Source organism: Pleurodeles waltl, chromosome 6, assembly GCF_031143425.1.
Source record: "Pleurodeles waltl isolate 20211129_DDA chromosome 6, aPleWal1.hap1.20221129, whole genome shotgun sequence".
Taxonomy (NCBI): Eukaryota; Metazoa; Chordata; class Amphibia; order Caudata; family Salamandridae; genus Pleurodeles; species Pleurodeles waltl.
In genome coordinates, this window is record NC_090445.1 from 1,500,957,435 (window position 1) to 1,500,985,431 (window position 27,997).

At 43.0% G+C, this 27,997-nt stretch overlaps 1 pseudogene; it reads right to left on the reverse strand.

Annotated features, from left to right (window-relative positions):
• On the reverse strand, nt 1–27,997 carry LOC138301779 (interferon-induced protein with tetratricopeptide repeats 1-like; annotated as a pseudogene).

Genomic DNA, 27,997 nt, shown 5'->3' on the forward strand with positions numbered 1-27,997 from the left:
TCAAAGATTCCTTATTGTCGGGTTCAAGCTGCAGGGCTTTCTCGTAACATTAATTATCAGCCTTTCTCTATAATATTTAAAGGCTTCAGTTTCAGATTTATTTTAATATTCCTGAAAGCGTCCATAATTAAGGTTAAGTCGCTGCTTTTCTTGCAGAGTGAGATTTTCCATGCAAAATACTTTCTTGAATGTTTCATCTGCTTTATCGTGTTGGTTAGCTTCTCCATACGTTTGCCAGGTAGGTAAATGTATTAATAAACTTGTTTTTTGATCAATAACTAATTCAAAATGATAAATTGCTTTTCGTTTCGAACAAGGTCATCTCTCTCACCCTCTTTCTCACCCTTTGGGGTTGCAGATGGAGATCTAGATTTTGCCAACTTAGCATTTTTTTCACTTGAAAGACCTTTGTTCCGTAGCAAAGACTTATTTGGTGATGAAGAAATCCCGAAGTTGGGGCCAGATGCAGGAAGAAAGCAAATTGCGACTTGCAATTTGCGAGTCCGTGCGACTCGCAAATTGCAAGTCGCAATTTGCTATGCAGAAAGGTGTCTCAGACACCTTCTGCAACTCGCAATGGGGTCGCAAAGACCCACCTCATAAATATTTATGAGGTGGGTCGCAGTTTGCGACCCCATTGCGAGTATAGGCACTCGCTAACATGGAGGCCTGCTGTAGTCAGCAGGCCTCCATGTTAGCGACCTGCTTTTAAATAAAGCAGTTTTTTTTTTTTTTTTTTAAATGTAGCCCGTTTTCCCTAAGGGAAAACGAGCTGCATTTCAAAAAATCCGAAACCTTTTGTTTCGGTTTTTTCAGGGCAGGGAGTGGTCCCTTGGACCACTCCCTGCCCTGAAAAAATGTTTTGGGGTCCATTCACAAAGGGGAAGGGGTCCCATGGGGACCCCTTCCCGTTTGCGAATGGGTTACCATCCACTTGAAGTGGATGGTAACTGCGACTCCATTTGCGACCGCATACGCGGTCACAAATGGAATTGCATACCATTGCGAATCGCAAATAGGAAGGGAACACCCCTTCCTATTTGCGATTCGGAAATGCATTTTGCGAGTCGGATCCGACTCGCAAAATGCATTTCAACTTAGCAAAGTGGCTTTTGCGAGTCGCAAACGGCGTTTTTCGCCGTTTGCGACTCGCAAAACCCTTGCTACATCTGGCCCTTGGTGTCAACTTCATAGCTCGTTTTAATAATTTCAAAGATTCATCTGATAACCCTTTTCTCCTGTAGAATGTTGCAGCATTGCAAAGAAGATAGGGAAGATCTAGTGTTTTCTCTAGTGCTTCCCTCATGTATTTCTCTGCCTCTTCCTCTTGTTTCATGTACTACAGTTTCAGTCTCAGAAGGGCCATGACAACCGTGTCCCTTCGGTTTAACTTTACTGCATGCCTCAACAGTTCAAAGCGTATGGTGTCATCGGTAGCATCGTGTTTCTAGGAAAAACCTTGCAGACGATATACAGAAGTTGCATAGCCAGAATTCCATTCTGGTTCTTCACATTCCATTTTTAGAGCTTTTTGAAAACATTTTTTTGCATTATGATAATACTTCCCAGCAAATTTTAGGCAGGACCAGCCCTGCTTTCCATATATTTCAGAAAGTTGAACCTTTAAACGGAAAGGGCTCGATAACTTTCGGCAGCCATCTTCCACCTTAGTAGCACACAACTGGGAATCTTCCAATCGATTCATGTGATAGTACACCCATGAGAAATTACCAAAGGTAACAATGCTTTTCCTGGCAAAGTCTTCAGAATGATTCTTCTGAATAAAATCAGCTGTTTCTCAAGACTTTCTATAGCTAATTCGTTTTTGATTTTCAGGGGCTTCCCGAAGCCAAGAAAATTGTAAATCACTGACGTTTTTTGTTTATGACAAATTCAATTTGATCATAAAGTCTGTCCTCTAAATTATCAATATCAGTGTCATTTCTTCAGCAGACCCCAAGTAAAGTCGCAATTCATCAGCAACAGACTTGTCTTTAGGAGCCAGATGTAGGAAATTCCGATTTGGCGAATCGGAAATTGCGAGTTAATTTCCGATTCGCAAAATCGGATGCAGAACGGTGTCTCAGACACCGTCTGCGACTCGCTATGGGGTCGCAAAGACCCACCTCATTAATATTAATGAGGTGGGTCGCATTTTGCGACCCCATAGCGAGTCCCTGCACTCACAAGGATGGTGGCCTGCTGAAGACAGCAGACCTCCATGTCTGTGACTGCTTTTTAAATAAAGCAGTTTTTTTATTTTTATTTTGCAGCCCGTTTTCCTTAAAGGAAAACGAGTTGCAAAATAAAAAAAATAACGAAACCATTTGGTTTTGTTTTTTCAGAGCAGGCAGTGGTCTGAAAAAACATTTTGGCCAACATTCTCAAAGGGGAAGTCCCTTTTGTGAATGGGTTACCACCAGTGTGACACTGGTGGTAACTGCGAATTGCTTTGCGACCGCATTCGCGGTCACAAAGCAATTTAGCATAGCGATGCGAGTCACAAATAGGAAGGGGAGACCCCTTCCTATTTGCAAGTCGCATTCACAATTTGCGAGTTGATACCGACACGCAAATTGTGAATGAGCATCGCGACGGGCATTTTGCATGGCGCAAACTGCGATTTTCGCAGTTTGCACCATGCAAAATGCTAGCTACATCTGGCCCTAAATTACCCTTTGTAATCTCACCGTAAAAAGGAATTAACAACATCAACATTAAAAATGCTGTAAGTTACAATGCATTCCTTAAAAACACGCTGCAATCATTGGTCTAAAATTGCAAAAGGAAACACAATACATTTTCCAAATGAAACGCGTAATAAAAACAACCATGCAACATAAATATAAAATAGTAACCACACACTCACTGTTTATGGAGGTAATATATCCTGATCAGCTATTAAGGATATGTTTTTGAGGTGCATTGTTTCAATCATGTTGATGCTTCTTATATTAGTTTATTGTCAATCATTGATTTGGATGAAGACTGGGGTCTGCCTTGAAACAATAAAACAATAAGGGTACAGTGAGTCATCATGAAGTTTTAACTCTTGAACCAACAGAATGCTTGGATTCAAATCGTCTGATTATGATTGACTGGAATTGAGGAACATCACTTGCAATGCGGTAGATGCAACGAGATGCATTTACCGAGATGCCGTCGTCACGCTTACCGGAACACCGACTCCCTTTTTCTCTGCCTTACCCACGCATGTGCTGAACAACGCACATGCATGGTTAAGGCAGAGAAAATGGGAGTCAGCATCGGGAGAGGACGCAGTCAGGGAAGTGGGGCTGGAGGTGGGCTTTTAGGGGTGAAGTGGGGGGTCGGGTAATGTTGTTTTTAGGGGCAGGGTGGGGATGGGTTTCTAGGGGTGGGGTTAAGGGTAATTTTGCTTTTAGGGGCAGGGTGGGTTTTTAGGGGTGGGGGTCAGGCGGATTATGTATTTAGAATGGGTGGGGAAGGTTTTTAGGGGTGGAGTGGGGGTCGGGGTAATTTTGTTTTTAGGGGAGGGGTGGAGGGGCACTTTTTTAGGGGTAGGGGTGGGAGGTTGGGGTAATTTTATATTTAGGGTGGGTCGGGTTTTAATGGTTGGGTGAGGGTTGGGGTAATTTTGTTTTTAGGGGCAGGAGTGGTGGGTCAGGGTAATCATGTATTTATGATGGGTGGGGGTGGGTTTTAGGGGCGGGGTGAGGGAGGGCGTAATTTTGTATTTAGGTCAGATGGGGTGGGTTTTTAGGGTGGGGAGTCAAGATAATTTTGTATTTAGGGGCAGGTGGGGAGGTTTGGGTTTTAAGGGGTCTGGGTGGTTTGGTCAGGGTAATTTTGTGTTTAGGGTGGGTGGGGGGTTGGGTTTTTAGGGGCGAGGTAATTTTGTTGATAGGGGTGGGGGGCTGGGGTAGGACGCAGTCAGGTAAGTGGGGCTGTGAGAGGATTGGGGTCGTTTTTAGGGGTGAGTTAGTTTTTAGGGGTGGGGGTGGTTGGGTTATTTTTTTTAAGGGGCGGAGTGGGGACTCAAGGTAGTTTTGTTTTTAGGGTGGGGGTTGGGGTACTATGGCTTTTAGGGTGGGGGTGGGGAGTCAGGATAATTTTGTTTTTAGGGGCAGGGTTGGGGTAATTTTATTTTTAGGGTGAGTGGGGGGACGGATTTTTAGGGGTGGGGTGAGGGTTCGGGGTAATTTTGTATGTAGGGAGGTTAGGGATGTCAGGTTTATAGGGGCAGGGTGAGGATTCGGGGTAATATTGTTTTTAGGAAGGGTTGTTTTTTGGGGGGGTGGGTGAGGGTTGGTTGTTTTTAGGGTGGGTGGGGGGTTGGGGTATGTTTCAGGGCTCAGGTGGTGGGGTTATCACTGTAGTCTTTAGGGGTAGGTGTGCAGGTCGGGGTAGTTTTATTTTTGGGGTTGGTGGGGGTTGGGGTACTCTTATTTTGTGAGTGGGGAGTTGGGGTAGTTGTGTTTTAGGGCAGTTGGGGGGTCAGGGTAGTTGTGTTTATAAGGGTGGGTGGTGGGGTGGCATGCAAAAACCACGCATTCCGTTCCACACATGCCTCTACTAGGCATGCCTTTACAATGAAAAATCATTGTAAAGGCATGTGTGGTAAAGACATGCGAGGAAACAACGTTGTTCTGACCGCGTTGTTCAGGAATGTGTGGTTGGCGCAAGCGTTGTTCCATCATACATCCACTGGAATCACACACATTTCTCAGAAATTAATTCTGAGTTTGTGGGTGGGGGAGCTGTAACATTTTTCAAGAATATTTTTAAGCCTTACACTGGAGAGCAAGTCCATGCTAGAGAGCACTGTATTGTGTTTCAAAGCTCTGTGCAGAGGGTGAACCCTTCTTTGAGGAATGTAATTCATGCCGGGTACGGTTACTTTACTTGTCTACACACTTCAAAGCATAACACATTCCAAATTGTAAGATTCAAAAGACTGAGTTATAATGTTAAAATAATCAAATTCAGAAATGTGCATTCTTTTATATTTTAAATGTAAGTGTAATACCATTAAGGATATGTGCATCTATGTATATACGATGTGTAATTGAAACACATAACAAGGATTTAATTATAGAATTAGAGGGATTAAGGCCCTGATTACCAGTACGGTGGCCCTGGAACTGCCGTACCCATGGCGGTGGTCAGACAGCTGCTTCTTCAGAAGTCTGGCTGCCAGATTATGAGGATGACAATTGGACAGCCATGAGACCGCCGCAACGACTAGAATCTTGAATCTCGCAGCAGCAGTTGTAGGAAAGCTGTGTTCAATTGCAGCTATGCCGATACCAGCACCGACGTGCTGATCATGGCCTGCCTTTCCCCAGAGCTTTTTCTGGTGGGGACATCGCCCTGTAAAGATCAGCAGAATCCCATTAAGCAGTGTGGCTAGGGGCACATTGTTGTGCTCCCTTCTGCCTGCACTGTCTGTGCACATGGGTGTGCATGGCAAAGTGCGTCTGAGGGGCATCTGGTGCTGCAACTCAGCGGCATGCGCTTCAGGCTAACTTTCTGACACCACCACAGATACTAAAGCCAGCCCTGCAGTATTGTTTCAACATGGCAGTCGGGAGGCCACAGGCTTGCCATCCTCCTTACCGCTGTATTGGCGGTTTGGTGGTCTGACCACCAAGCTCTAAATTGGGGCCTTAATATTTTGCAAAAGATCAGTTAAATAGTATGGCAAACATTTACTGCTGATTTTACACAAGATAAACTATTTTCAAGTGTTGCATCTTCATAGGAGATGTACATTTTTGAGCAACCACAGCAATTAAAGTGTTGGATACCTCTATTTTTTATTTGTGTATTCAACAAAGAGAACTACTCTTTTTTGTGCAGGTGGTGGTTATAGTAAAATTGAACAAATACAGCACAGAGGAGTTAAAAGTATAATACAACAGTATTGCCAATATGTAAGTGTTTTGTTCCTTACTTCAAGATGTCAAGTTAAATATATACATTTTTGTTTGTTGGAAAATAACTATGTGATCCTTATTAAGCAATACACATATATGTGGTTATTTTCACAGTAATTTTAACACTGTTTGAGTCAAAAAGATTCAATGTAATACAATATGGTTTTGGAAATAATAAATTATGCCCCATTTGTGCCGACTTTCTTTTAACACAAATTCAGCGCAAAACTAACTCTATATTTATATTTTGACATTAGACATGTCTAATGTCAAAATATTGGAGTTTGACATTTTTTTTAGATGTGTGAACCTACCTTGCGTCAAATAGATGCAAGATAGGCGTTCCCATCTAAAAAATGGTGCTAACTCCATAGCCCCATATTTATCCCCTGTGCTAAAATGACGCACAGGTGGGAGGAGGGGCTAAATAATGGTGCACAGCATGCTTTGCAGTATTATTTAATGACTGGGTCAGACCAGGTATTAAGGGACCAGTGGACCCATTTCCATGGTTAAACACCATGGAATGGGTCCACAGGTGCCCTCCTCAAGCACCAGAAACACCCCTACTAACACCAGAGGGACACCAGAGAATGGGGGACCCCATCCCAGGTAAGTAGGGTAAGTATTCTTTTTGTTTTTAATTAAAGTGGCATTGGGGGCCCACCCTGGGGCCCCCTGCATGGGACAGGGTGCAATGGCCATGCCCAGGGGACAATGGTCCCCGGTGCTGGCCATTGGGGTGGTAGGCATGACTCCTGTCTTTTTTAAGACAGGAGTCATGTGGTATGGATGGTTTTATGTCAGAAAATGACGCTAGGCTGGTTAGAGTCATTTTCTTTTACTCTAAGCAGTCTAACGTGATTTTTTGGTGCAAAACTCCCTTCTCCCATACCGCCACCCCCAGCCCGCTAACGTCATTTTATTTCATGCTAGCCCACCCTTTTTTCCTGCTTGCACTATTCTATAAATATGGCGCCTGGCTGGTGCTCAGGAATGGCGCAAGTCGGTGCTAAACATTTTGGTGCAAAGCTGCATTAGTGCAGTTTTGCACCAAAAAGTTTAAATATGCCCCAAAGTGTGGGTGAGTTAGGCTGGATGCAAAGTAACTGTGCTGGATACCCTAAATAATAATTCACTCTGCATGATCCAGGTGCATATTTGATGTGTAAATATGCTTGGAAACTAAGTGCAAGGTCATTAAATTCAGACACCGACCCGGGTCAACTGATAGACAATTATCAACTAGGCCACACTCATGCTGCATTTGCACTTTTGGTGAGCAGGTGTAAAAAGACCAATCATTTTCTGCATGAGTAATGCCATTGATAAAGCAAATGGTGATAACATGTTGCAACTAACATTATCAATGATGTCATTTGTGATGTCATATGTGGCATTATATTTAACTTCATCACCAGTAAAGAGGAGGTGTAAATGTTGAACTTAAGTGATTTCATTTATTTTTTGGTTTAGGGACAAGCTGGACTCAAAGACTGGTTGCAAAAATTGGTCACAATCTGCGGCACTGAGATTTTGTGACTAGACCTATGTACTTATAGGTTACATCACAAAATTTGATGGCATAAGGTGCTGAAGACCAAGCTACTGCATGAATATTAATCAACAAGGTCACTGTTTGATTGGCTACACACAGGTATGGTGGACTGCAACAACACACAACCACCATTGCATTCCGAAAGAGGATACATTTTATTTTGTAAAGCAGCCAATGTTCCTTAAATTAACTGCTACTACTTTAAAAAGAATGTTTCTATATTCGAAACATACCCGGGGGAGCAGGGTGTAGTGCTCTGGACCACTACCTGCTTCCCCCAATGTTTCCCAACACATTTCCTACCATGTCCTATAGAAAACCGCTCAGTTTTAAACTCTTTGTGTGGTTTTGAAAGTGTCTGTGCAGTAGATTTTGAAATATTTGAAGAAAAATTTAAAAGTTGCACTCTGTTGGCAGTTTGTCCAGAAAACTCATTGACAAACCAAAATTGGAATGAGATTTCAAATTTGATTGGCTGAGACACAAACAATACAATTAGACACTGCTAGTTTTAAAAGTAACAGAGCATATTTTCGAACCTCTGCATCCTGACCAGCCGATAGGAGCTGAGCATGACTGGTCCATCAATGACTAAAAGGTTCACAAAGCAGCTTTGCCAATTTGTGAAGCATATTTTTAGAAGGAAAATCCTGGAGCCACATGGGGCTGTATGAGTCCCCAGGTGAAAACGTAGCAGCTGAACCACTCATCAAGTGATCATTGTTCAAGCATGAATCACAGTCAAACATGATATTACTAGGACAGATGTTTTCTCAACAATCTGCTCCAACAGTACACAAGTGGAACACAGGAAGAACAAATCACTGTGGCCCACTATCAAAGACAAAGAGCAATATATTTTGTCAGAGAGTCATGGCTATGAGCAGATGCTATAATTCAAAAAGGGTGCAGCTAAACACTGCCACATCTTGATGCTAGTCTTAGTAATCCATCAAAAGTAACAGTCACATTATGCATTTCAATTCACAAATCGGCCACCTGGAAATGCACCTACATTTGAAAGTGTTTGCAATTTGCAAAGCTCTCCAAAGTAGACAAAGAACTTCCAAAGAAAAAAGGAAAATGTGTGTGATGAAACTAGGAGAATGAGGGTCTGCAGAAATTGCTGTTAAATAATTTGTAGCCTGTGTTTAAGAACGGAGATATGACATGTCTATTCAATATATACATTATAAGTAAGCAATTGCAGGTATGTAGGTCTATATGTGTAATTAATTTGAGAATGTTCATTTATATAGTAAACAATACTCAAGGACTTATTTTGACACTTAATAACGTGCTCACTTTTACTCAACTCAAGGTCACCCATTAAACTACCTCAGATGAATAGAAATATGAGTCGGCCCTACAAGAATTAACAAAAATAAAATTGCCTTAACAAAGGCTTTTACAAAAAGTCCCCATGGAGCCCCAGATGACAGCCAGCCTAGGTCTTTAGCACTGCATCCATAATGCTGACTCCACAGGGACATTTAGTAACATCCTATGTTAAAAGAATCATATGCTGACATATGCAGTAGCACAGACTGTTACTAGATTTCCATTTAGAGTCAAGTCAATATTACCAATATTAGCATAGTGCATTCTCTAATTTGCTTCCTCAAGCAGCCTCCAAGTTACATCGGTACAAATCATCTTCAATGATGCCCTCATTGTGGCATACAGTAGTACTATTTGGGTGATTTCTCTACAACACTGATCTGAGACTGACCATTATTCAGTAGTGTCCTCTGCTTAGCCTTCAGCTAACTCTCTGCATGTGCTGCCAGGAGCAAATCTCTCAGTATGAGACAAGAGGTCCCATCAGTGATTGCTTGCTACAGTATCAACTCTAGTGTGTCCAAAAGCAGCAGAACTTGAGGGCATACTGGACTGTAGCTAATACTCTGTCCATGCTTCTACCAGTTAATCTCTTTGTGTGATCTTGACAGAAGTACAGTCAGTGTAAGCCTAAAACACCATTGCCATAAGTTTGAGAGTACTTGAGAGGTATGTTCAGCAAGATCTTCCAGTATCGCTCTAAAAGTTGCTGTTCTTCACCAAGGTTCTTTCACAGGCGTTATGTAGGAGTCCTGTCACTCTGAGCTTACCCTCAGTGTGTGATTTTGACACCAATTGACACTCATTCACAAACATGCAATGAAGGAAATGCAGTAAAGTTTTCAATAGGTTTTATTAACAAAACTGCAATCTACTATGAATTGCGTGAGCTGAAATGATTAGGATAATGAACAATGCAAGAAACAAAATAGTAAAAACAAGAATACAAAGACCCCACCGTCTTGCAATAACATGAGATATAAAATAGATGTGAAATGGACTCTAATACCCTAGCATGATGAGCCTAATCTCTAACCTAAAGAGAACTAGGGGCCAGATGTAGCAAAGGATTTGCGCCTCGCAAACGGCGAAAATCGCCATTTGCGAGGCACGAATGCCTCTTTGCTATGCAGAAATGCATATTGCGAGTCGGGACCGACTCGCAATATGCATTTCAGAATCGCAAATAGGAAGGGGTGTTCCCTTCCTATTTGCGATTCTGAGTGGTATGCAATACCATTTGCGACCGCATATGCGGTCGCAAATGGTGTCGCAGTTACCATCCACTTCAAGTGGATGGTAACCCACTCGCAAATTGGAAGGGGTCCCCATGGGACCCCTTCCACTTTGTGAATGGACCCACATATATTTTTTCAGGGTAGGTAGTGGTCCAAGGGACCACTAGCTGCCCTGAAAAAAAAAACGAAACTAAAGGTTTCGTTTTTTTTTTAAAGTGCAGCTCGTTTTCCTTTAAGGAAAACGGGCTACACTTAAAAAAAAAAAACTGCTTTATTGAAAGCAGTCACGAACATGGAGGTCTGCTGACGACAGCAGGACTCCATGTTTGCGAGTGCCTAGACTCGGTATGGGGCCGCAATTTGCGACCCACCTCATTAATATTAATGAGGTGGGTCTTTGCGACCCCATACCGACTCGCAGAAGGTGTCTGAGACACCTTTCTGCATAACATTTTGCGAGTTGCAAATTGCGAGTCGCTAGTACTCGCAATTTGCAAGTCGCAAAATGTTATTTTGCTACATCTGGCCCTTGGTGTGTTAAACCCAATCTGCCAGTACCATGTCCATGAGAAGAGGCATGGAAACATGAACGCTGGGTCTGCATCAAGGCGACGTGTAGCACTGATGGCATCTGGTAGGAATCCCTCTGCTAATATTGTTTGTGTGAGATGTATTTCTACAGGGCTTGTAGGACCCCTGACACAGGTAGGTTCCCTAACAATAGATAAAGAGGCATGCTTGGGGTTCCAATTATATAAACAATTCCCTGAAAAGGTACATTATGTTACTGTCACACAAAAGTGGGTAAGTACATGATGTGAATACCTATGTGTCTCATTTATCTTTGAAGCTGATAGTAACACGTTTACAGAGTAGCACTGATACCGTGAAACTAAAACATCTTCCAAACTTTAAACATGGCAGCTATCTTGGAAGAAATAATTAAATAAATGCCCTAAAACAGAGCAAACTAAGTAGGTTAAAAGTCACTGGGGGATGGGGGCACCGGCCTGCAAGCCAGAAGGCTAAGCTAAACTACTGATTCCAATTAAAACTAAATAGGAATAGGATCCACTACAGAATATTGTGTCAAAATATTTAAGGAGCAAATATCGAGAAGGCAAGTACAAATTGGTTAGTATAGATTTACTATTCTTAACTACACATCTACGTACCTTGAAGATATATATATATATATATATATATATATATATATATATATATATATATATATATATATATATATATATATATATATATATATATATTACCTAGTGGTGGTTGCTACTAGGTACTTATAGTTAGGACCATGTTCCCATAGAAAAAAAATTGTTTTGACTTGCCTATATCTTTGGCGTTGTTTGATGAATCTTCACAAAATTTTCTCAAAAAAGTGTAATGGTGACTAATGTTGTGCACAAAATGTTTTGTGGTGATCCATCAAGCTGGAGCTGAGAAAAAGGGGGTGACAAAAAACTTGTGTTTACCATGTTATTTTCCATAGGAGTCTTAGACACGACTACAGCACGAACCACTGGATGTAATTACACCAAATTTGGCAGAAAGCTAGATTCTTGTACGCATATTGTGCTTTTACTTATTTGATGAGAATCCGCTCAGTAGATTTTGACAAATTTAGAGAAATCCAAATTTGTATATCTCTGGCTGCGGCGACTTTGCAATTATTACACAAATATTTTGCAAAAGTTTGTGAATTTTCTCGAATGCACATGCAAAAAGAAGTGCTGTTATTGGCTGGCCACAACCTGACTAGAAAGTTACAGCCACCATTTTATTTCACAGGTCACGGTGCCCAGGGGTGAAAATCCTAATTGAGAGTGGCATAAGAGTTCAGGGGATGTATGATGGAACATCGCATGCACTTACAACGCATGCCTTAACAACACAGTAAGTACAATGCTTGGTCAGTACCACGCATGCACTTACCACAAAATGTTTTTACCACACATATGCTTTTACCACGCATGTCTTTACCCCGAAAATTTCATAGTAAAGGCATAGTTGGTAAAGGCATATGCATGGTAAATAAGTAGAGGTAAGTATAACATACATTTTACAAATATATATATATATATATGTGTGTGTGTATATATACATATATATGTATATATATATATACAAATTTATGTACATATATGTATATATGTGTATATATATATAATATATATATTCCTATATATATGTGTGTATATATTTGTTGTAAAGGCATGACTTGTAAAGGTGTATGTGTGGTAAAGATTTTAAAGGTAAGTATAGGTAAGTATTACGTGGGTTGAGTGATATATGATATACATATATATATATATATATATATATATATATATATATGTATAGTGTGTGGTGGTAAATGCACTTTTAAGTTTTGGGGGGGTGGCATTTGGGGTGAGAGGACCTTTTTAGGTTTTAGAATGGGCATGGCTTTTTGGGTTGTAAGGGCATTTTTTAGGTTTTAGTGTGGGTATGTGTTTTGGGATGGTCAGGGAATTTTGTGGTTTTAAGATGGGTATGGGTTTTTGGGTGTTAAGGGCATTTTTTGTAAAAGTAAAATCAAATCTGAAAATGTTAATTTAAAACAATATAAATCAGAAACCAGTGGCTGGAAAGTGCTGCTTCAGGAATCACTGTATTTGTTGATGTGCTTGTTATTCACTATAGTTACACCTGCAAACAGTTTTTGTGTGGGCTTCTTTTTTATAGGAAATGTACTTGATTTGACACTCTGTACATTTAAGACCTGGGAGTACTGTTTGGAGAGTCCACCTAAAAAGAATGAACACTGGAGGGGACAAACAGCACAGTACAACATGAGACTCAGGAGTGAGGGCTTACTTGAGACACAAAGGGAAGAGGCCCTCAAAAAAAGCAATTGGTGCACTGGGGCAAAGTGCCTGAATTGCACTTGGAGGAGTCAGACTGGGTGGGGCCACAGAGAACAGAAATCTATAGACTAGAGGAAATGATGGTAAAAAAGGCAAACCGAAAATGGGCAAGCCAATATGCCGATGGAGCGCAGGGTGAAGGAGCAGGTTAGAAAAGTGTGGACAAGAGTAATACTGAGTTGTAGGCTAGACATCTTGACCAGAGAGATAGAGAAGGAGCCAAATAAAGAAGGTCACTTGTGGTACAGCAGGCAGCAGGGCATCTGAGACACATAGTCAATGGACTCCAAGAGGCACTTTGTAGGCCACAGGGAGCTTTTAACAGAGGGAAACTGGAGGCATTTGGACAGTCAGTTGGAATTTGGAGGTTTAGTACCTATGTGTTCATAGATAGGCCCCTGGGCATGCAGCTACTTCAGTGAAATAGAGGTCAATTGAGTCTGGAGAGCACATGGGGTTACTGCAAAACACTGATGAGTACTGGGGGCACATGCTGCAAATGAAGAGGAAAGTAGAGAGACTGGGGTAATGGTTGGAACAATACGAATCACAGAGGAAGGTGGTTGCTAGGGACAATTGCTGGAGGGCACAGAGTGGGTGCAATTTTGGCACAAAATCAAGGAGCATATAGTAGCACTGATCAGTGGCTATTTGTAGTAGTGGAGGGAACAGAGGATGTCATTTTGGGTACAGAATGTATAAAGCACTTAAGGAAAATGGGAATGCAGGTGGGACTAGAGCCATCTCGAGAACTGATAGAGATGTTGTGAACAGGCACTTCAGGTGGAGTTATCAGGAGAAATGAGGGAAAGCCTGGAGGATTCTAAGGTGGACACTGTTTTAGGAAATAAGAGAAACATATATATTTTTCAAGTATGTCTTTGGAGAATGTAAAACATGCAACCCTGAGCTTCTTTGTGCAAGCACTACAAAGTCGAAGGGTACAGTCCTAGGCTTCAGGCAGAGGATGTATTCCCAGGGTAAGGCAGAATCCTGTAGTTTGAGAAACTTTGTGGTCTTCGAACAATGGATGTCAATGAGAGTGACTTTCATGACTTTCATGAAACCAAATGCTAACCTCCATAGAGGCTGTATGTAGGGATTCCCAATGATCACCAAGCAGTGCTACCCTTAGGACACCCCAAAAATGACAGGTTGCTCAACAGAGTGAAAGGGTGGTGGGAAAGGATACCACGTTGAAATGACCTCCCAGAAAGGACATAAAATAAATTAAAACAGAAAGAAGGGCCCACTGCCCTGAAATGAGCAATCAAAATAGCACGATCTACTGCAGCAAAAGTATTAGCAAGCTTGAGTAATAGGAGTCCCACCTGCTCACGATCATCAGTAGTGGCTTCCAAATCACCTAGAGTGGTTAACTGCACAGGCTTAGTGATATATTTTGGTCGAACGTTAGCCTACGAGCACTTACATTCTTCATGGTTCTATTATTGTAGGGATGAGTGGGAGAGTGTAATGGGATTAAAGCTACTAGAATTGATCCAGCCCTGATTTTGTTTCGTAAGGAGCAGATAACCACTACCCTTTTGCAACATTCGAGGATGATGCCAAAAAAAAGTAAAACATATATGGTCTCAGCCATGGTATTGAAATTGCCAGGGCAAATGCCCAGAAGAAGGAAACCAAATAAGGATCTTCCAGAGAGCCAGAGTTTAAACAGAAAATGTTCTACTAATGTCATTGTCAGTGAAGGCTGAGACCAAGTTATTTTGAAAGTAACTTCTATTACTGCATGCCAAGTGTAACACATTAGTTGATTGCTGATGTTTTCCAACTCCCATCTGCTTTGACTGATCACCCTCCCTACCACTGGAGTTTCATGTGTGTTAAGGGAGTAACCTGATTACCCCTTGAACATGCTTTGGTGTTGGAAATGACCGTCTGTTACATAGTATTCCCCCAGGTTTTTTGCTTCACTACCTCATTTATGCAGAACCCATGTTTTTTTTGTTTTTTTTTGGCATTAGGACATTGCACACTTTTCTCCTGCTCACTAGTTGCAAAGTGGTTGTGCTCTTCCTTTCAATAATGGTAAAATTAGTGTACACGTAAATGACACATTTACTTTATTTATACATCCCAAGCTAATGGTACTATAAGTACTCAGTGCATAAGATTTTTAGTGGCTCACCCTGACAAGGATGGTGTTTATTACTTGTGTGAGGCTCTCGTCCCTCTTAACTGATAGTCCAATTTCTTACATCAGGCCCTGGAACAACAGTGGTAAGTGAAGTATGTTGATTTGAAAACATGGCTGATTTAGCACATGTTCATCCACAAAACCCCTGCTTAGAAAAGCACACTTAAAAATTGTGAAGAAGAACTTTAAAAAGAAATCTTATAAATGTCCAAATTTCATCCCCAACCAATAGCAGGCTCCATTTGTGTCCCATCCGAGATATGGGCGGTAGGCACTTGTGGTGAAAGCATATTCCAATTTATTTTTTGCAATTGGATAGTGTCTCAAAAAACATGTAGTACTGCTGCATGTGCTCTTGGTGTACATTTGTAGATTCTATTGTAAGAATCACAGTGTCATATTCATCATGCACAGTGGTTATAAAAGTCTTGTATGCCTCTTACTATTAACAGGTTTAACACTGACATCATCATACTTACTCAGTGACCATGTCACACTATTACCCTCTCTCTTGCATCTAGTGTGGACGAAAAAGCACCTTCTCAGATGTCCAGACCTCTCGCTATGAAAAGCAACACAGAACAAGATTAATAGTGTCCAGTGAAAGCGCTGGGCAGACCTCACACGCTGCTCAACACTCGTGGGTACAGCAGATTCTTGGTAACACAGAGAGGAAAATAATGAGTCTACATCTTACTAACAGTTATCCACCATGTTCCAAAAAGATAAAACCTTAAGGGCCATATTTATACTTTTTGACGCAAAACTGCGCTAACGCAGTTTTGCGTCCAAAAAATTAGCGCGTGCAAAAAAATGACGTACACCAGGCAGCGCCGGCGTAGGGGTATATGGAGCTTGGGCGCCAAAAAATGGGGCAAGTCAGGCTGAGGCAAAATTATCGTCTCAACCCGATTTGCGCCATTTATTTCGACTCCCAACCCCCATTAAAATGACTCCTGTCTTAGCAAAGACAGGAGTCATGCCCCCTTGGCCAATGGCCATGCCCAGGGGACTTCTGTCCCCTGGGCATGGTCATTGGGCATAGTGGCATGTAGGGGGGCACAAATCAGGCCCCCCTATGCCACAAAAAAATTTAATAAAAATACTTACCTGAACTTACCTTAATGTCCCTGGGATGGGTCCCTCCATCCTTGGGTGTCCTCCTGGGGTGGGCAAGGGTGACAGGGGGGGTCCCTGGGGGCATGGGAGGGCACCTCTGGGCTCCTTCCGAGCCCACAGGTCCCTTAACGCCTGCCTTGTCCAGGCACTAAAAAACGGCACAAAAGCGGCTGGACGTCATTTTTTTGGACCCGCCCACTCCCGGGCGTGAATTTTGCCCGGGAGTGTAAATACGGCGCACATGCCTCGGAGTCACTTTTTTAGACGGGAACGCCTACCTTGCATATCATTAACGCAAAGTAGGTGTCCACGCAAACAAATGACGCAAACTCCATGGACTTTGGCGCTAGACGCGTCTAACGCCAAAGTATAAATATGGAGTTAGTTTTGCGTCGGAATTGCGTCAAAAAAAATGACGCAATTCCGGCACGAACAGAGTATAAATATGCCCCTAAAGCTGTGTAAAGGACTACCTCTGATGATATTTTTTAGTTTTACAAACTTTGTTTTCCTATAAAATGGAAAAGTAGAAGATACGTGTTACAATAATAAATGTTCTGAGGAAAAAAGAATACTGGCATGTTCACTTTTTGCATAACTTTCCCATAAACTTTTCACCAACGGATAAACTTGTGTGAGTTAATAACATTTCCAAACATCACAAATTGTGAATTTTTGTGCCCAGCAGCTGAGCAAATACCAGACAAAAACATCAGTATCCACTCATAGCCACTCATATGCCATTTAAAAAGCAGAGATAACTCACTACTTTGTGAACAGTCAATTAGGTAGGTGAGCCATATTGTTATGCACTCACTGTGTACATTGCACAGGTTTGGTACTCCATGTGAGCTGGAGCAGAACTAAAAACAGAGAAACTTCACTATTTACTGTGCACAAACTAAACAGTATGGAATCTGTGCTATTTGCCAGGCAGACAAATGAAGTTATCTGTTTTCCGGTTGCCAGCCAAATAGTGGAGAATCTTGCTAATAGAGGGTTCCAGGTAAATAGCAATGTCTAATTAATATCTGCCTTGCTGCTGGCAAAAAGCACTTAAACTCTGCTACTGACACATGGCAAGGCAAACAGTTATTTTGTATAAAATAGGTGGAAGGTGAGGTACCTCAAATATCAAGAAGTTAATCACACATATTCAGATATATTAGCGTATTAATTATGGATGACAAAATATTTACTTCACCCTTGCTACTTTCCCAGTGTGGAGGACATGAACATTTCAACCATCACAGGGATTTCTTGTTCAGAAATTAAACTCAAGCTGAGAGGGAATAGCTTTCAATGTCATAGGTTCTCTTAGCTCAGCTCTTCCCAAACATCACTGTGGAAGAAAAACCCTGAAAGGAAGAAATTCTCCCTCGTCGCACGCTGCTTGGGGAGTGATTCTCAAATAGAGATCCACCCACTAGCCACCACAGATGTTTTATAAGGGGGGGTGAGCGGTCAACCAGGCAGGGTGAAATGCTCTGCCCTAAGGGGAATAAGTCTTTCTTTCCTCAAATGGCAGACTGAGGAAATAACTCTAATACTCCCTCCCGGGGGGTGAGGGAAGGGGTCAATGTAGGGAAGTGGTGGAGAAGGCTCACTATACACCAGGAATGTTTTCGTTGACATAAGAAGTGGGTAGAGACTGGAATATCCAGGCATCAAGCCATATACTGCACCCCAATAACTGCACCACAAAATGTACCAACAGTTCTTCTGCCACCCTTGAGAGCAGATTGGGAGATTTCCTCCAAGGAAGTAGAAAGCCCACTAGATACCAGAATGTATTTTTTTTTAAAGAATAGAGTAGGTGCATACCTATACTGGCATCAGGTCTGTTCCCCACCCCGTGCTCCCATCAGCTTTTTAACTTTTCTGCCCCCCTTGCTGCCCAGAGCCTAAATGTAGGAGACATTCTAATGGCAAATGAAAGGAAATGTGGAGTCTTTTGGGCATACATTTTGCGTATGGGTGGACAGATGGGTTGTTACCTTCCCATCTGTTTCCGCCAGATGGCAGAAAAACTGTCTTGTGTTCAGGGATGAGGGCTGCAGTGGAGTGCCAGGATGGGCGACCCCCTAACCCCAATCTATTTCTTTTTTCCCCTGAATGTCTGGGGGGCTTTCTGATACCCCTGGGTTAGGAAGATAGGTGGTAAACCTCCAAATCTGCTAACTTAAGGGGTCTGAAAGCCACCCACACTAGTACTAGAGGGAAAAAGAAAACATGAATGGGGTGGGTTGCTGGACCAACTTGGTATTTGGTCCCAAGCAATAGACAGAACAATCACCTCCAGGGAAAGGCAGAATGGATGTTACCCCCTGTTTGGCAGTCAATATGTCAAAACCCTCTCACTTGCCATAGTAATGGCTGCATTTTTTGGGCTCTGGGTCAGACAGCAACCAGGGAGCTCTACAAATGCTGGGCATTTCTAAAGACTTGAGATACAAGGAAATCCTGGATAATTTGAGTTTAGTGGATTTAGTGGATCCCAGCAAATTGTCTAACCCAGAATGCCGTTTGAATGTCAAAGTATTGGTCAAAGAGACTACTTTTCGAATATTTACAGTGAAAGAGTCCTAAGGCCTTTCCAGTCAATGACTAAAGTCTTACCATTCTATGTTCCCACAAATCTCCCAATGGAAACACTGCCTTCCATCTGTGGGTGGACCTAATGCGTATGGTAGGAACAGGTTCATATTGTAACCATGTGAAGTCTTCATTGATACCACCTTGACTTCAATTCCAAGTTTTGACTGTTCCCATTTCAGCCACTAGCCCAACCACACAAGTGGGGGACCATTTTTATCAAGAGGAGTGGGGGATTCCAGAACTTTCATTTACAGAAATGTGAGAAAAACTGCTGTTTTTATTCATTATTTGGCACTTGTAGGGTATTCTGGGTAAGAAAATGTAGCTACCAATATCACCAGAATTAGTGACTTTTAAAGGAAAGGTTTGATGTTTTCTTGTTGCTTTTTTGGGCTCATCCACAAAGTGGGTGCCATTTGCCTCACATAGAAAATTCATTATCTTATGCACATTAAAAAGCATATTTTTCCTTTATAACTGTTTTTCATTTAATAGATTTTAGTTGATAAATTGATGCATGGATGGTACATTATGAAAACTCATTATAAACTCCAGCTCGTTTGATAGCTCTGGTTATTGCTTGTTCGGGGAAATCAACAAAAATGAGATATTTCTTTAAACATAGAATCTGATGGACGTAACAAAGTATTAGTTTTGTATATCAGCCATTGGGTCAAACAATTATAAAAACATTGTCACCTAGTCATTTTTTTCTACTTAGTTAGTTTTTTATTTCATTTAATATTTTTTGGGGAAAACCATGAGTGATCTAAACAAATGACTTTTAATTGAATTCAGATTTTTCTGCTTTTCAGAAATGTATAGCTTTACAGGTTCACCTATGGGTTTCACATCTTTTTCTACCACATACTGGAAGTATGTAGAAATAAATCACAAAAATAAGATAAATTGACTACCAATTAAATAATTGCAAAAACATTAGGTACATTATTTTTTACAGCTCTACCAGTTACTAAAATCTGGAAATATGATGATGATATTAGCACTGCAATTCTTTTGGTAATGCTATTTCTAGACAAAGAGCACTTCAGTTCTTACACAGCACATTTTCATAAAACAATGAGACACTGTGGCTAGGTTCATAGTTGTCTCAAGGGAAAAACACAAAACATTGGTACTTTTAGAATCCTCACCATGTTGGGGAAAAAATGATACAAGTTTGGTCTAGATACCTTTTGTGAAAAAGTTATGGAGGAGTGCACACGAAGTACCCCAAACAATTAGCAAGCATTTGCAAAGACAATAGGTCTGGCATTGGCTGCCAGATGTCTAACAATTATTGTATTTGTTTTGTCATGGTTTTTGCAAAAATGTTCCATTGAAAATATGCCAGGTCCTCATCAATTTAAAAAATAATTTAATACTGGCATTCATGTTTTGTTAGTCTCAAAAATTCACACATCACCAAATGTGGTACTGAAGGAAACTACTTTGTGTGTAAATGTGTTCCTTGTGAAAGGGTGGGATGATAAAGTTCATAGTTAAATCAGCCATTAGCTGAGGTTGGGTGATACATTTTCCCTTAATTCATGCTGGAGTGGGTGGAAGAAAAATGTGAATGACACCAACCATCGACTAATGTCTGGCTGAAATGCTCCTGAGTAACTATGCTATACACACCATTTTAGTAAAATCAAAAGGTGTAGCTAATAGAGACCAAAAAAGGCCATTGGCTACAAGTCTCTTGCCTTTAAGAAAGAAAGAAAGAAAGAAAGAAAGAAAGAAAGAGAGAAGGAAAGAAAGAAAGAAAGAAAGAAAGGATACAAAAGGCAACAAAGAAAACAATGAAGAGAAAAATAACAATAAAGATAGGTGTATATAAAATAGTAAAACATGATGAAAGAAAGAAAAAAGTAAAAAGAGGATAATTCTACACAGAACAGTTTCAAATTGACACAATCTGGTATGCTGTGAAACAGCAGCAGCCAGAACAGCAAAACACTCCAAAAGTAATTTACAATAGCATAGTCAGGAGATGGAATCTGATAAAGACCGAACATGCATCAGAAGTGTCTTGCAATTACCTCAGGCTCTAAGCACAAACACCACACTAATGTATATATAAAATGAAAGCAAAAACACTGCTATTGATGGGGCTTAGCTTGTGTGTGGATGTGCTCCTTGTGGGTGAGCAGAATTTAATCCCTCAAATTGCACATGGCCAGTGGCTTAAGTAGGCTGACCTACCGACCCATGTTACATGCTGTAGTGGGTGGAAGCCAAAAGTAAATGACAATACAACAGATCAATTGATAAAAAGAGGTGGTTGAAAGTGCCAATGTGTAAGTATAGTACACCTGTTTTAGTAAAATCAAAAGGTATTGGCTGACATCAGGCCTAAAAAGGGCTCAGCTTTTGAAGAAAAGCCTCAGCATTTAAGGTGCTAAGAAATAGCAACATAGAATACAGACCAGGTTTTTTTTCTTCATTGTCTTGTATATGTCACCATCTTGACTCTATTGATTCATTAAATAAACAATCAGCCAACACATTTTTCATAGTGGGGCACATACGTCTGGAGCTTTTTCCAAGACTGAGTACGCAAAACAAAATGTAAGAATCTATTTACACTATAACAAGGTTTTTAAAATAGAATTGTCATAAACATACATAGTTCTGCCTACTCCTAGGGAATGGCATATGTGAGACATAAAGGGGGAGGAAGTGATAATATGGTGACCAATGATTGTGGTCTTTACGATTGTTATCTAGACTAAATCAGCTGGAACTGTCAACTATTGAAATTAATTTATTGACTGTGCCAAACCAAAGAGATGCAAACATAAGATGTATCCAAAATAGTGAATAGAACAAAATCATTAGAAAAAAATAATGAATTAAAAGGAAGCAGTTGAAGATATGTACCCATGGCATAATCATATTTCAATTGAAGAGAGTAAAGTTGTCCATACTCATACACATTTGCAGTTAATTTAGTTTAGTGGATCAAAAGTCTTGAGGTGATCTGCAGTCTGGGACAGGAAGAGAAGAAGGATTAACATAGTAAAGGAGGCTATGGTTTTCAATGGGAAAATAGAGTGCTGTAAAAAGGAAGGTGGACTTTCACTAAGATATTGCTCCATGAGAGGCAAAGGGTAATGAAAGCCTTGGCCTATCAGCTTACCTAGAGGTCAGCCTGATAAGTAGTATCATGAGATCTGGGGTCATCAGAGCATTAAAGTTCACATGATAAGGTTTACTGGTCGGTTGTGGGAACTGCTCACGTGGGCCACAAAGTCCAGCAGCATAAGCCTTCTCACGTAGAATATGCCTGGTGCATGGAAAGTGCATGGGCTCTGTGAAACACCCAGAAAATAAAAATAAAAACCAAGTTGGAGTAACAAAATAAGAGAATAGAAAAGTCTTTGACATTTCCCGAGATGTTGTCCAAATATGACATAACTTCTGCTGTGGTGTCACCATTATAAGGGCACTCAGCTCCATCCTACTATAATCAAACTATTCAGGCAGCAGTGCAGAGGGTCATGAAATAGACCTGTATACTCCTCTGTACTGTTTTTTTAAAAATCTGTTCATTACGTTTATCAAATTCCATACAGCAATCCAGATATGTGACCAATTACAATGCCAACATTCCTGACATTAGAACATCATGTCGTAAATCACTGCACTTAAACAGATCTTAATAACGAAAACTTGAAAGTGATGAAAGAAACAGTGAAGCACAAACGATATAGGAGAAACAGAGCTCCTCGCTAACGGCCTAGTAACAGGTTGGGGTGATAGTGAGAAGCGAGGGAAACGGGGAAAGAGAGAGAGGGGTAGCAGTCACACGGGAAGGGCAGAAGGCAGTGGGAAAGCGCACGCGGGACAACCCAGAGGGAATCTCCTACCGCACGAAGCGACCTAACAGTCGCATCCACTGTGCCTGCATGTATGGGTTCTATTTCAAGGAAGGTGTCACCCGGGAAGCACGGTCCCTTCAGTGTCACTGTTCCCAGTGCACAAAGTGCAGGGGCAGGCCTGTGCTTCATCAAGGCGATTAATTCAACATTCCAACCACAGGCCCTGAGCCCCATGACCACCTCCATATGTGTGCATTTATGTATGAACATGAAGGCCACAGTTCAGGGTGGGCGGGTATCATCCTTGTTTTCCAGTTGATCAATAAAGGAGTCACATGTGCCCACCCCCTTGACCATCAGTCCCCTGTCGCGGAGGGTGCATAATACCTGTGCCTCTCCTCTGGCCCAATGTAACAATTCAGTTGACCAGCTTTGTATGTCTGGGGCACTCAGTGACTTCCACTGTGTCGCTGAGACGTTTAAATAAAATGAATGCAAGGTCCATGCACCGATGCGTCTGCTTCCCCCCCCGAGCCGCCGGCGTACACCCAGCAGGCAGGATTTGGGTGAAGGGGATAGAGATAGTCCCAACCAGACAGCCGTCCAAGTTGTAGCATCATGCCACGCGCGGAGTACCAGGGGGAACTCCATGTCATATGGAGAAAATTGGCTTCTGAGTCCGCGCATCTAGGACACTCTGGGGCAGAATGTAGGAACATGCGCTTAAGTCTAGTTGGGGTTAAGTAAGTCTGGTGTAGGTAGTTAAATTGTGTGAAAGCGGGAGTTATGTGACACCTCGCGTGTGGAGGTGAGTGCCATGATCCATGCGCGCTGAGTCAATGGCATGGGCAAGACCGCATCCCACCTAATCTTTGCCTGTGTCTGGGCCTCCTCGGGGCAAGCCTGTAGTGTTTTATATATCCAGGATATGTCAGACTGTGTGCCAGCACACATTAGCAATTTGTGTAGTACCGGTGTCGTTTGTGGTGCGCTGTTTCTGCTTCCCCGTGTGTCACCCACCAGGCAATGCAGCGCCCCGCATGCGATAAACCCCCCCTGCCCTAGGTTGTACGCATCTGCTAGTGCCTCGTATGTTAGGAAGCGCCCCTCCTTGAAGATATCATTCTATGGTCTGTTTACCTTTCGTGGACCAGGCAGCAAGTCCGTGTTGTACAGCTATCCTGCCTATGCCCGGGATGGCAAGCAGGGGGATCCCGGGTGAATACGGTGGTGGCCATTTCCCCCTCATCACATACCGGCGCCAGACCCAGCCAGTCACAGTCATCAGGGTATTACTGAGGTGCGGCAGGCTGTCCCGACCAATAAGCCATCGCAGCACATTCGAATGGCCCAGGAAGGCACCCACCATCCGGCCCTCCGAACCGAGGGGGTCTTGTAGCCAGCACATAATCCAATGTATCTGCGCTGCTGCATAATACAATTTGTACTGCGGTGCGCCCATTCCCCCCTGCTCCAATGGTAGATAAATCTTGGTCAGGGCCACTCACCGGCACACACTGCCCCACACCAATTCGGTCAACAGGCCGGTCAGAGGCTCGAAGAAGGCCTTAGGAAGTGCTAGCAGCAAGGAAGAAAAATAGAACAACACTCGTGGGAGAACAATAATTTTTGCGATCGACACTCTCCCAAGCAGGGACAGCGGGCACGAACACCAGAAGGGTAGAGAGCCTCTTATTGACCTAATCATCCGACCTAGGTTCCCCTCCCTGAGATCCCTGGCGTCATTATATATATGTACCCCTAGGTATTTAAAAGTAGTGTAACACCACGGTAAGGTTAAGTCGCGATTGTAGCCTGTTGTGGCTCCGGTAACAACCACATCAGAAACAGGCAGGACTTGACCAATTCACTCGCAGACCAGATAGATCACCAAATGAGCCCAATAGGCTCAGCAGTTCCGGGAGGGATTCGGAATAGTTACGTAGGTATATTAATGCATCATCAGCATATAAGGACATAATCCGATGTTCGTCTCCGTCCAGAATGCCCCAGTGTGGAACCATACTTCGTAGCAGCGCGGCTAATGGCTCAATTCCTAATGCAAACAGAATCGGCGATAAGGATCAACTTTGTCTTGTGCCCCCACCTATATCTATCCCCAATGAGATAACCCCGCCAGTCTTGACTCTCACTTTCGGGTCTGAGTACAGTACAGATATCCAACGCATGAATGTTTTGCCAAAACCCATACGCCTCAATGCTTCCATTAAAAAAGGACAGCCTAGAGTGTCAAATGCCTTTTCTGCATCCAGAGAGACCGCGATTTGTGCGTAGTCTAGTTCCGGGGTCTCCGCCATGAGCCTCAACAGACATCTGATGTTAATGGAAGTGATACGGCCGGGTATAAAACCGGATTGATCCGGATGGACCAGGACTGACCTCAGCAGAAGACGGCAGTTCACCAGCACTCTTTCCAGTAATTTACAATCTGAATTCAACAGTGACAGGGGGAGATATGACAGAAGGTCGAGGGAGTCGAGGCCTCTTTTACGGAGAACCACTATCACCGCCTCACGCTGTGACTCCGGGAGCCGACCCACCCGAATGCCTCCGTTAACATTTCTAAATATGGTGTAAGCATCTGCGTAGAGAAAGTTTGGTAGTACTCAGCTGGCAGACCGTTGCATCACGGAGCTTTATTATGGGCTAATTGTCGCAAAGCTTATTGAATCTCGTCCATTTCTGTAGGTTTCTCTAGTTCTAGTAACTGTGGGGTTGTCAGGTGAGTTAGTTGAAATGCCTGGAAAAAATCCTCCAGCCGCCCCGGGGGCAGAGGGGGCCGTGCCACATACAGAGTACTGTAGTATTGTCTAAAGGCCTCATTTATTTCTAGCTGTGTATTTACTATGGCTCCGGAATCCAATCGGATGGTGCTTATGAGAGTATGCTGTTGCTCGCTTTTCACTAGCCAGGCTAGCAACCTACTAGAGCGGTCTCCCTCAGAGTGCAACTGAGCTATATGATGTCAATAATCAAACTGCCTTAGTCGCAAGTCAACCTCAACCCAATTTTTCTTCAGCCCAACTAATCTACCACGGTCCTCTCCGGCCGACGCCAACCCTCACTCCACCTCACGCAATTTCACCTCAATGTTTTGTAACTCTCGAGTTAACGTGCGACGAACCCCCCGCCATCGACATGCACATGCCCCTTACCACCACTTATAACCATCCCACTCAACCGCCCGTGACGACGCCGTCTGAGTATTTACAGTGAAATTGGAATCTATACACTCAGCCATCTCTGTACGGAAGGGGGGTCATGCAACAGGGTCGGCTGCAAGCGCCAAGTGGGGATACGCGTGGTCGTTCTGCCCCATTGAGCAGCAGCAAGCAGGGGGCAGTGGTATGATAAGGTCTTAGCTAGATAATCATGGAGATGGTGAGTCAGCTCATATGAACTTAACAGTAAATCTATGCGAGTATGAAGACGGTGGACTGGGAAGAAGAAGCAGTATTCTCCATCCAGGGGGTGTAAGCCCCACCACACACTGTGAAGTCTCCTCTCTAGCATCCAAGATTGCAGAGCCTGAGAGAGTCTCCTATTGAGGCCGCCCTCAAGCGGCAGGTGAGATCTATCCATATCCACATCTGGGACACAATTAAAGTCTCCACCTCAGACACTGAGCAGCGAGGGATCCAGTGCCAATTTGCGCAGAGGTGGATGACAAAAAATCTCCCCGCTTGGTGTTGGGTGCATAAATTCCCATTATAGCCAGTTGTTTCCCCACTAAGTGAACATATCTGCCTTCCTCATCTATTTGTGTGTGCTTTACTGTATGAATGGCGCAATCCATATTAGCACACCTCTCGCGTATGCCGATGTCTTAGTGCCATAAATCGATTCCGACAATTTCCTACTGAGATTACCCAGATCAGGAGCTGTAAGATGTGTCTCCTGAAGTATAGTTATATGTATGATATGGCGTTTGAGGTAAGCATATATTCTGCAGCTTTTGGAGATGTTAGCCATATCCTGCACATTTCAAGTTCCTTTTGGAAACCCATAGGGGTGCGGGAGCGCGGCCGGGGAAAGGCACAAGTCAACCTTCGCTCGCAGCCTTACGTGGATAGTCTTACTTCCTGTACGATTCCGGACACTCCGCCACTCGCACGCAGTCTCCCCAACAAGGCAAGGCCAAGCACGGCAGCCGACACTGCCCACGTCATTACTTAGGGGGACATTTGCTCTCCTGGGCCGTAGACCACATTCAGCAATGTCAAGAGAAGATCCAAGCAGACCACACGCATCCAGTGGTGCTCCTCTGTGTTTTGCAGAGCTCAGTCGCTCCGACCCGTATGCATTGCAGTGCATTGTCTCATATGTCATCAGCCATGCGTGGAGTGAGATCAGGACCAAGTATTAGCGGTGATGAAGGGGGGCTTGATTGACACTGCGACAAGCCTGAATCTGTGTTTCTGACTTCCCTTCTAATCGGTGTCTGCGTTGTCATGAACATGTTGGCCTCTTTTAAGGCTTGCGTCTGGCCGTCCGCCACCTGCGACCTGTACGGGCGTGCTTCGACCCCAGTACCTATTTTCTATTTCCTCCGAGGGCACGGGGTGAGCCAGTCCGATGTCTTCTATGACTGGATCCATCAGACCCTTGGCATGCAGCCAAGTCCATGCATCCTCCGGGGTTGGGAAAATGAGGGTCCTGTCCCCATCTACCACTCTTATTCGGGCCAGAAACATGAGGGAATAAGTGATGTTTTTGTCACGTAGCAGTTGCTTCACCTTTGTAAAAGAGGCTCGTTTACGCTGAACGTCTCCTGTATAATCCGGGTAGGCCGTGATAACAGTGTTGTCCATTCGGATAGGGCCCAGAGTTCTGAAGCCCTGTAGGACTTGATCCCTGTTGCGATAGTTTAGAAATCTTGCAATTAACGGTCGGGGAAGACCCCGGTCGCGGCAGCCCACCCGGGATCCGATGGGCTCGCTCCACCATTAACATAGGCATCACTTTCAACCAACGCTCCAGGAACATTTCCGTGTTGGGGAGCTCCACCCTCTCTGGGATATCCAGGAATCTGACATTGTTCCTGCATGAGCGGCCTTCTGCATCCTCAGCTCTTCGTTGCAATTGTGTTATCTCAGTCTCCATGCGTTGAATTTGATCTTTCATGTTGGAAATATCATGTTGGGCTTTGTTAAGCGCTGATTCAGTGAGGGTGACTCTGTCCACCAATTCCGTTCTGAGGAGGTTGACGTTCAACACTAGAAAGTCAATTTTCCCCTCCAGCGAGGTTTTAGTGTCCAACACCATCTGCAGCAACTTGTCGAACTGTGCCGAATGAGTGCGCAACGTTTCAGACAT